Raw genomic sequence first — 10,291 nt, 5'->3', positions numbered from 1 at the left:
TTTCATTTATTTCTGATCTGATCTTTATGATTTCTATCCTTCTGCTAACTTTGGGTTTTTTTTGTTCTTCTTTCTCTAATTGCGTTAGGTGTAAGGTTAGGTTGTTTATTTGAGATGTTTCCTGTTTCTTAAGGTAGGATTGTACTGCTATAAACTTCTCTCTTAGAACTGCTTTTGCTGCATCCCATAGGTTTTGAATCATCGTGTTTTCATTGTCATTTGTTTCTAGGTATTTTTTGATTTCCTCTTTGATTTCTTCAGTGATCTCTTGGTTATTAAGTAGTGTATTGTTTAGCCTCCATGTGTTTGTAGATTTTACAGATTTTTTCCTGTAATTGATATCTAGTCTCATAGTGTTGTGGTTGGAAAAGATACCTGATACAATTTCAATTTTCTTAAATTTACCAAGCTTGATTTGTGACCCAAGATATGGTCTATCCTGGAGAATGTTCCATGAGCACTTGAGAAAAATGTGTATTCTGTTGTTTTTGGATGGAATGTCCTATGAATATCAATTAAGTCCATCTTGTTTAATGTATCATTTAAATCTTGTGTTTCCTTATTTATTTTCATTTTGGATGATCTGTCCATTGGTGAAAGTGGGTTGTTAAAGTCCCCTACTATGATTGTGTTACTGTTGATTTCCCCTCTTATGGCTGTTAGCATTTGCCTTATGTATTGAGGTGCTGCTATGTTGGGTGCATAAATATTTAGAATTGTTATATCTTCTTCTTGGATTGATCCCTTGATCACTATGTAGTGTTCTTCTTTGTCTCTTGTAATAGTCTTTATTTCAAAGTCTATTTTATCTGGTATGAGAATTGCTACTCCATCTTTCTTTTGATTTCCATTTGCATGGAATATCTTTTTCCTTCCCCTCACTTTCAGTCTGTATGTGTCCCTAGGTCTGAAGTGGGTCTCTTGTAGACAGCATATATATGGGTCTTGTTTTTGTATCCATTCAGCCAGTGTCTGTCTTTTGGTTGGAGCATTTAATCCACTTACATTTAAGGTAGTTATAGATATGTATGTTACTATTACCATTTTCTTAATTGTTTTGGGTTTGTCTTTGTAGGTCTTTTCCTTCTCTTGTGTTTCCTGCATAGAGAAATTCCTTTAGCATGTGTTGTAAAGCTGGTTTGGTGGTGCTGAATTCTCTTAGGTTTTGCCTGTCTGTAAAGGTTTTAATTTCTCCATTGAATCTGAATTAGATCCCTGCTGGGTAGAGTAATCTTGGTTGTAGGTTTTTCCCTTTCATCACTTTAAATATGTCATGCCACTCCCTTCTGGCTTGCAGAGTTTCTGCTGAAAGATCAGCTGTTAACCCTATGAGGATGCCCTTGTATGTTATTTGTTGCTTTTCCCTTGCTGCTTTTAAATTTTTTGTTTGTATTTAATTTTTGATAGTTTGATTAATATGTGTCTTGGTGTGTTTCTCCTTGGATTTATCCTGTATGGCACACTCTGTGCTTTCTGGATTTGATTAACTATTTCCTTTGCCATATTAGGGAAATTTTCAACTATAATCTGCTCAAATATTTTCTCAGTCCTTTTCTTTTTCTCTTTTTCTTATGGGACCCCTATAATTCAAATGTTGGTGCTTTTAATGTTGTCCCAGAACTCTTTGAGAGTGTCCTCAATTCTGTTCAATTTTTTTCTTCGTTCTGCTCTGCAGTACTTTTTTCCACTATTTTATCTTCAAGGTCATTTGTCCATTCTTCTGCCTCAGTTATTCTTGTATTGATTCCTTCTAGAGAATTTTTAATTTCATTTTTTGTGTTGTTCATCGTTTGCTCTTTAGTTCTTCTAGGTCCTTGTTAAACGTTTCTTGTATTTTCTCCATTATATTTCCAAGATTTTGGATCATCTTTACTATCATTACTCTGAATTCTTTTTCAGGTAGACTGCCTATTTCTTCTTCATGTGTTTGGTCTGGTAAGTTTTTGCCTTGCTCCTTCATCTGCTGTGTGTTTCTCTGTCTTCTCATTTTGCTTAACTTACTGTGTTTGGGGTCTCCTTTTCGCAGGCTGTAGGTTCATATTTCCAGTTGTTTTTGGTGTCTGTCCCCAGTGGCTAAGGTTGGTTCAGTGGGTTGTGTAGGCTTCCTGGTGGAGGGGACTAGTGCCTGTGTTCTGGTGGATGAGGCTGGGTCGTGTCTTCTGGTGGGCAGGACCGCGTCCAGTGGTGTGTTTTGGGGTGTCTGTGACGTTATTTTGATTTTAGGCAGCCTCTCTGCTAATGGGTGGGGTTGTGTTCCTGTCTTGCTATTTGTTTGTCATAGGGTGTCCATCACTGTAGCTTACTGGTCGTTGAGTGGATCTGGGTCTTAGTGTTGAGATGGAGATCTCTAGGAGACCTTCCCCTGTTTGATATTACATGGAGCCGGGAAGTCCCTGGGACCAAAGTCCTGAACTCGGCTCTCCCACCTCAGAGGCACAGGCCTGACACCCGGTCGGAGCACCAAGACCCTGGCCGCCACATGGCTCAGAAGAAAAGGGAGAAAAAAAGAAAGAAAGAAAGAAAAAATAAAATAAAGTTATTAACATAAAAAGTAATTATTAAAAATAAAAAAAATTAAAAAGCAATAAAAAAAGAAAGAAAGAAGAGAGCAAGCATACCAAAAAAAACAAATCCACCAATGATAACAAGCACTAAAAACTATACTAAAAAAAAGAAACAAAAAAAAATCCGGCAGGCAGAACCCTAGGACAAATGGTAAAAGCAAAGCTATACAGACAAAATCACACAAAGAAGCATACACATACACACAAAAAGAGAAAAAGGAAGAAACAATATATATCTTTGCTCCCAAAGTCCACTGCCTCAATTTTGGGATGATTTATTGTCTATTTAAGGTATTCCACAGATGCAGGGTACAAACATCAAGTTGATTGTGGAGATTTAATCTGCTGCTTCTGAGGCTGCTGGGGGAGATTTCCCTTTCTCTTCTTTGTTCGCACAGCTCCTGGGGTTCAGCTTTGGATTCGGCCCTGCCTCTGTGTGTAGGTCTTTGAGGGCATTTGTTCTTCACTCAGACAGGATGGGGTTAAAGGAGCAGCAAATTAGTGGGCTCTTGCCCACTTAGGCTGGGGGGAGGGAGGGGTATGGAATGCGGGGTGAGCCTGTGGCGGCAGAGGCCAGCATGACGTTGTAGCAGCCTGAGGGGTGCCGTGTGTTCTCCCCGGGAAGTTGTTCCTGGATCATGGGAGCCTGGCAGTGGCAGGCTGCACAGGCTCCCGGGAGGGGAGGTGTGGATAGTGACCTGTGCTTGCACACAGGCTTCTTGGTGGCTGCAGCAGCAGCCTTAGCGTCTCATGCCCGTCTTTGGGGTCTGTGCTGATAGCCGCGGCTCGCACCCGTCTCTGGAGCTCATTTAGGCGGTGCTCTGAATCCCCTCTCCTCACGCACCTGGAAACAATGGTCTCTTGCCTCTTAGGCAGGTCCAGACATTTTCCTGGACTCCCTCCCGGCTAGCCATGGCGCACTAGCCCCCTTCAGGCTGTGTTCACGCAGCGAACCCCAGTGCTCTCCCTGGGATCTGACTTCTGAAGCCCGAGCCTCAGCTCCTAGCCCCCGCCCACCCCGGCGGGTGACCATACCAGCCTCTCGTGTTGGTGAGTGCAGTTTGGCACCGATCCTGTGTGCGGGCATCTCTCCACTTTGCCCTCCGTACCCCTGTTTCTGTGCTCTCCTCTGCAGCTCCGAAGCTCCCCCTACCCCCCGACGCCCGCAGTCTCCACCTGCGAAGGGGCTTCCTAGTGTGTGGAAACCTTTCCTCCTTCACGGCTCCCTCCCTCTGGTGTACGTCCCATCCCTATTCTTTTGTCTCTGTTTTTTCTTTTGTCATACCCAGGTACGTGGGGAGTTTTTTTGCCTTTTGGAAAGTCTGAGGTCTTCTGTCAGTGTTCAGTAGGTGTTCTGTAGGAGGTGTTCCATGTGTAGATGTATTTCTGATGTATTTGTGGGGAGGTAGGTGATCTCCACATCTTACTCTTCCGCCATCTTGTAGGTCTCCTGGTAGTCTTTTTAATAACTGCTTTTGTCACCCAGTTAAGTCATGCAGTTATCAAGTAGTTAGAAATTTCTGAAAGGATATTATTGTTAACAGAAGAAAAGCTCATTCTTACATAAATAATATCCAGTACTTCATTGGGACCCTACTGTTCAAAAGGCCCTGGCCAAACAACTTCCAAACAAAACACAACACCAGGTTGTTTCCAGCCCACTGGGAATGACGCCGTGTACAGAAGAGGAGGCCTCTAAGTGAGGACATAAATTCAGGGTGAGTCGGGGCCATTGGCAATGCTTAGAATCACCAGCCAGGCTCCAAAGAGGGAGCCCAAGTTTTTTTTTTTCTGGGGCACTGTACTTGAATTATTGTTCAATTAGTCAACACATTAGATCTTCAAAAGAGGACAATTAATTAACATGTTAAGGAGATTACTGCACTCTTTGGACTATATGTCATAATTGTGGTTAGTAAATTCCGGCAGTCTTAACAAAAATAGCCTCCATCATTTGCAGGTATGAAGATAACTTAATTCTCTACCGGGCTTTTTATTTTTGCTGGATGACAATATGCAATTGACAAGTTATAAATGATACTGTTTTATGTTATAAAAATACTAGCATTTTTCATTTATTATGTTTACAGGCATTCACTGCTTGAGTCAAGGTTAGGCTTATAAAGTGATTAAAGGCAATTTTATTACAGCAGCATGCACTTATTTTATTCTAAAAGAATAAAATGCATGAAGAGAAAGTTTTTTTGTTTGTAACCTGTAAAATTGAGTTATTTTGCTGATTTAAAATACCAATAACTCACTTGAGGACCATGCTACCTCCTGAAAATGCCATATACCTGCTTCTTAAATGTGTCCAAGCACCTGATAGATCTGCCCAGAGCTGAAGTGGCAAGTGACTGACTGCTCTTGGACAAAAGGTGCTTTCCCAGGGCTACAGCTGACTGTGCTGGGAAACAGCCATGGAACAAGGCAGCACAGGCAGAGGGAAAAGACTTTACTTAAAGGCAAAATGCCCAAATGGCTCTCTGACATAGCTAATTTCTACTATCACTTATTAGCTTACATATGATCCCCTAACTTTTTTTCTTAAGTGGCTGATTTGGATTGACTTGTTGAGAATGGTGTCCATTATCTATTAAGTCATGAGAGAGAGATTTCTGTGGTTACATATAAACCTGTGATAGGTCTGCAGATGAAGAGGTGAAGAGGGTAGTGGGGAAGTCAGCCGCAGTCCCGTCCGGTCTATGTGAAGGTCACACCAGCTTCATTGTACACCTTGAAGACTTTCTCGATGGCGTTGACATAGGCAGCTGTTCTCGGGTCCAATCCTAGGTTATACCTCATGGCTGTGTGCATGATTTGCCTGGCAGAGCGCTCCATGGTGTAAGTTAAGCCAGACTGCACAATGTCTTTCTCAGAGGTGTGCAATATCCTGTCTTGGAACTGTGCTGTGGGTACAATGGGAATAGTTCCACCGTGCTTTCCAAATTTCCTTTCCAGACTCTCTTGAACAGACATGAGCAAGTGGTAGTTAGAATCCCTTTCATATTTGAAGGTCTAACGGCCATAGCTGACATGATTTAGATTCTTCAGCCACTCAAAGTAAGATACTGTCACTTCTCCAGCATTCAAGTAGAGATCTGGAATAACCATGATGTTCTTCTCTAGGAAAATCTTATCAGCTTCTGGAGTTGTCAGTCCGTTGACACCTTCAGTAATAATCTTGGCTTCTTAACTTTGACTCTGGGTGTATTGGACTTGGTCAGCTGCTTCTCGCTGGCAGCAGGGATCAGTATGTCACAGTCCGCCTCCAAGATGCTCTCTTCGTAGATCTTTGCTTCGCTCCGCCAGCTTGTCCTCCAAGATGCTGGTGCCGCGGTCAAAGAAGGCCCTCCACCATCTTGAAGAAGTTGGGGTCGTCCTCGCCGTCAGCCGCTGCCTCGCTGTAGTGTCGCCGGCCGGGCGACGTGAGCCCTGGCTGCGGGGCGGCAGCGGCTGCGGCGGGCTGCCCGTGAGCCTGGCCCAGCAGCCACGGCCGAGTTGGCCGCCGCCGAACCTAGGGCTGTGGGCCCGACATGGGACAGCAGCAGCGCTTCACCCAGGCACCAGTACATGGCGGCAGGACGGAGGCCGCGGAGGAGAGGTGCTTTCACAGGCCCGGGGATGGACAGAGAGTTTTGTAAGTCTTAATGTAGGAGCCCCATCAAGTGATGCTGAGCACGGCATCACTTCCGAGCCGAGGTGGTGGCCGGTGTGTCATAAGACTCATCTACCTGTGGGGAGCTCAGACGGACAACCCCACCGACATTTTCATTTCCTTATGAAAATCAACTATGGACGCTTTGAGGAACAGAATACCAATTAGGACATTTGGGGCATGAAAGTAATTTAGTGGGTGAAGACACAAAAATATCATCATTACTTCTGTTGCTTACAGCAAATTAGCAGGTGGCCCAGAGAATGAGAGAGCTGATGAACATTGTGCATTCACGAGCCAATTTCCCCAAGGTGCAAGAAGAAAACATGTTCATCATGGAAGCAGGCATAGCTTCTGGACATTTCAGCACTTATCTTAAAAAGTGTGGAAATAACTTTTGCTTTAATGTGAATCAGATCTAAAGCTGGGTAATAATTTTCTTCCTCATTTGAGTTGCCTTTAACTCTCAATTCAAAACTATATTACATTGATTAGAAACATACAGAAATCAAACTGAACAATTATTCACACACATTTTATGATAGATAGAAAGCCACTTTATACTTTACCTTTATGAATGACAATTTAAAGAGGCTTACAGGTGATTGGATCACCCTAGCCAATTTACATTAATGCAATTTGTGGAGACATTTATATTGCCAAATTGGATGAGGTACATTTTTGAGTTTGCATAAGGTCTTCTGCAAATTGTTCCATTTTCTTACTGTACGCCCCAGGTTTCTCAACACAGGAACTCTATTGATTTACATTCTCTGTGTGGGAAACGATTGATGGAACTGAATGAAGGATTCAGTGTAAAAGATGAGCATCACTGAGCAGAAACAGGCTTCAAAGTGACTTGCCTTATCAGAAGCCCAAAATGATTCATCTATAATAATTAAAACAGTGTGATGCTGGCATAAATAGATCAGTTAAACAATTTACATGATCTTTAAAGAGACTCTGATGTGATGCATATAATAAAATGAAAAGGAATAGATTATTTTAAAAAAATCATTGGGCTAATTGTCTATATAAATAAGCGCACACAAACACGTGCACACATATACTCCTTAGAATTCTTATCTAACATCACAAGAAAAAAATATTCTGAGCTCTTTTAAACATCTATACTTACACTTATACTTAAATCGTAGATATCAAAAAAAATCTACAAATATATTAGGCTAACAAATAGATAAGAAAGGTATTTATAATTTTTAAAATATTCCCAGAAGAAATAATATAATAAGCCCTAGTATACTTAGCCCTATAAAACATATCTTCTGTACATCAAAGGCACTGCAAAGAATTAAAGATCAAACGACAAACTAAGAAAAACCTTTACAACATTTATTACAGAATAATAGTTAATATAGAGATATTTAAACTATGCATATATCATACAAATATTGAGAAAAAACAGTAAATAAAATAAAATAGGAAAATGATATGGATGGATATTTTAAGGGAAATTGAAATACTGATAATTACTAAAAGATAAATTATCCAGTAATAAAAAATATATCAATTAAATACCAGGCTGCAATGAACACTCAGAATCTTTCTGCAGATTGAGTGCATCGTGAGACAGAGGGGAGGAGTGTACTTATTACCCTGGCTCCATCCTTGCCAACTCACCTGGTTTGATTGTTCCCTTCTATCGATGGCCACAGCTCCTGCCAACTGTCACTTTCTATTTAGCAATTTCCTCAGGTTTCAGACAATCACCCAGCCCTTTGCCCCTACAGAAGAGGTGGCATAGGTTTTTCATGTGGCTGGCCTCAGAGTACCATAGCTTTCTTATGTGGCTGGCCTCAAAGTACCATGCCCTGTTGGTTGTCCCTAACATTTTCCCACACCTTTGTAAAGAGCACCTCAATTACCCTACTGAGTTTACCATCAGTTTACTGTTAAGATATATCAAAATAAATGGGAAAACACCTCTTTTTTGTTACAGAATCTTGACATTATCTTAAGAAAATTATATTTTAGCCCATATTCCAGTTTGAGTTTCTTCCCAGGCTTTATGCACTTATCTGTAAAATTTTAAATGGATATTAATTTAAACATTAAATGAACAAAGATTTATTTCCCATTACATCAATTTTTAAAAATACAAACAAGAGAAAAGATGCTTTTACTATTCATTACTTATTTTGTATTAATTTACAATTATTAAAATTTTAATTTAATAGCATTGGTAATTCAGAAAAATTATTTCATCTTTAGAGTGAATTGAAATGAAGTAAAACTAAGCATTATTAATATGTATTTGAAAAATAACTTTTTAATGTAAAGTTGTTAATTTGTTGTCATTAACACCACCGAAACAAAGATGAACATCCACTAAGTAACTGGATTTTGCAACAATGACAGAGCACCATTAAACTAGAAATTTTGTAAAAACACTTCAATACAGTGAAGATAACAAGAAAAATAGGAAGTCAACATATACCAATTGACGGAAATTCTCCCTGAAACAATAATCGTAAATTAGAGGTAAACTGTATAATAATAGTTAACATGGAATTAAATATATTCATAAAAGCATTTAACAATATGAAAACCCACCTTTATTCATAAATTCATAAGTTAATAATAGAAATGAACAAACAAAACCCCAAAGAACAAAAATGAGATTTAAAAAATGGATTAAAAAGGGTAAAATGGAAAGTAGAGGAAAAGGAAGACAGGAAAGGAAGGAATAGCATTCATGTTATTTCAATTACTGAAGAATAAAACAGTGGAATGGAAATAGTGTTTAAAACTCTAAGAAAACTTTCCACATTTTCACTCACACACATACACATGTACACTAATATCATATATATCTGTGTAGACACATGTATTATGTGTATATACACACACATGTGTTATATGTGTATATTCACAATGTGCATTATTTGTGTAGATACACATGTACATACACATGCATATCTTCTAAAGTCAGTATTATCTTATTTAATAAGGAACAGTAGTGATATTTCCAAAAAGAACAGGGCAATTGTGCCTACAATCTCTACACTAATCAGCACTTTAATGCAAATATTAGTCAAAGTAATTGATCATAAGAACTGACTTAGAGGCATAAGAATAGATAAAACAGATAAAGAAGCCGTAAAACTATCTTTTTTTTTGCTGCTGACCTGAACGTATATCTGGAAAACTCTAAGGAATCTAAAGAATCAATTAATGGGGCTTCCCTGGTGGCACAGTGGTTAAGAATCCACCTGCCAATGCAGGAGACATGTGTTCAAGCCCTGGTCGAGGAAGATCCCACATGCTGCCAAGCAGCTAAGCCCATGCACCACAACTACTGAGCTTGCACTCGAGAGCCTGCAAGCCACAACTACTGAGTCCACCTGCTACAACTACTGAAGCCTGCACACCTAGAGCCCATGCTTTGCCACAAGAGAAGCCATTGCAATGAAAAGGCCATGCACCACAATGAAGAGCCCTGCTCGCTGCAACTAGAGAAAGCCCATGTGCAGCAACGAAGACCCAATGCAGCCAAAAATAAATAAATAAATTTATAAAAACAAAAGAATCAATTATGAAAAAAATTCAGTAAGGTATGATGGTATGTAAGTAACATGAAAACATTAATAGAACCAGATAGAGGACCGGTTGAGGAAAAGTTTGAAACACTTCTCAAGGACAAAATAGTAGACTCAGACAAACGGAAAAGCATCACCTGTTCTTAGGGTAACTCAATGTTATAAATATGTTAGTACCATCCAAGTTACTTTCTAAATTTCATCTCACTACTCACCAAAAGGAAAAATAACAGCAATTGTTTTTCATGGACTTAGATTAATGGGCACTAAACTTTATATAGAAAAGGGAAATTGTAAGACTAGCAGTGAAAATAATAAAAAATATATGAGGGAGATAATCTGTATAAGTTATTACTATTAATTAGCTAAAATTCAAATAGTTTGCTATGGTTCATGGAGAGAAAAATAGAATTCTGCCATAGAATAAAAAGTCAGGAAATAGGGGGGACCTTTAAGATGGTGGAGCAGTAAGATGTGAGATCACCTTCCTGCCCACAAATACAACAAAA

General features: G+C 39.6%; 1 pseudogene; it reads right to left on the bottom strand.

Moving 5' to 3' along the window:
* Nucleotides 1-5,267: 5,267 nt before the first annotated feature.
* Nucleotides 5,268-6,139, bottom strand: LOC114904064 (annotated as a pseudogene).
* Between the last annotated feature and the right edge of the window lie 4,152 nt (nucleotides 6,140-10,291).

Source organism: Monodon monoceros, unplaced genomic scaffold, assembly GCF_005190385.1.
Source record: "Monodon monoceros isolate NGI ecotype Baffin Bay Population unplaced genomic scaffold, NGI_Narwhal_1 Super_Scaffold_10, whole genome shotgun sequence".
Lineage (NCBI taxonomy): Eukaryota > Metazoa > Chordata > Mammalia > Artiodactyla > Monodontidae > Monodon > Monodon monoceros.
Note: the sequence above shows the minus strand (reverse complement) of the source record. Positions and strands in the feature narration are given on the sequence as shown.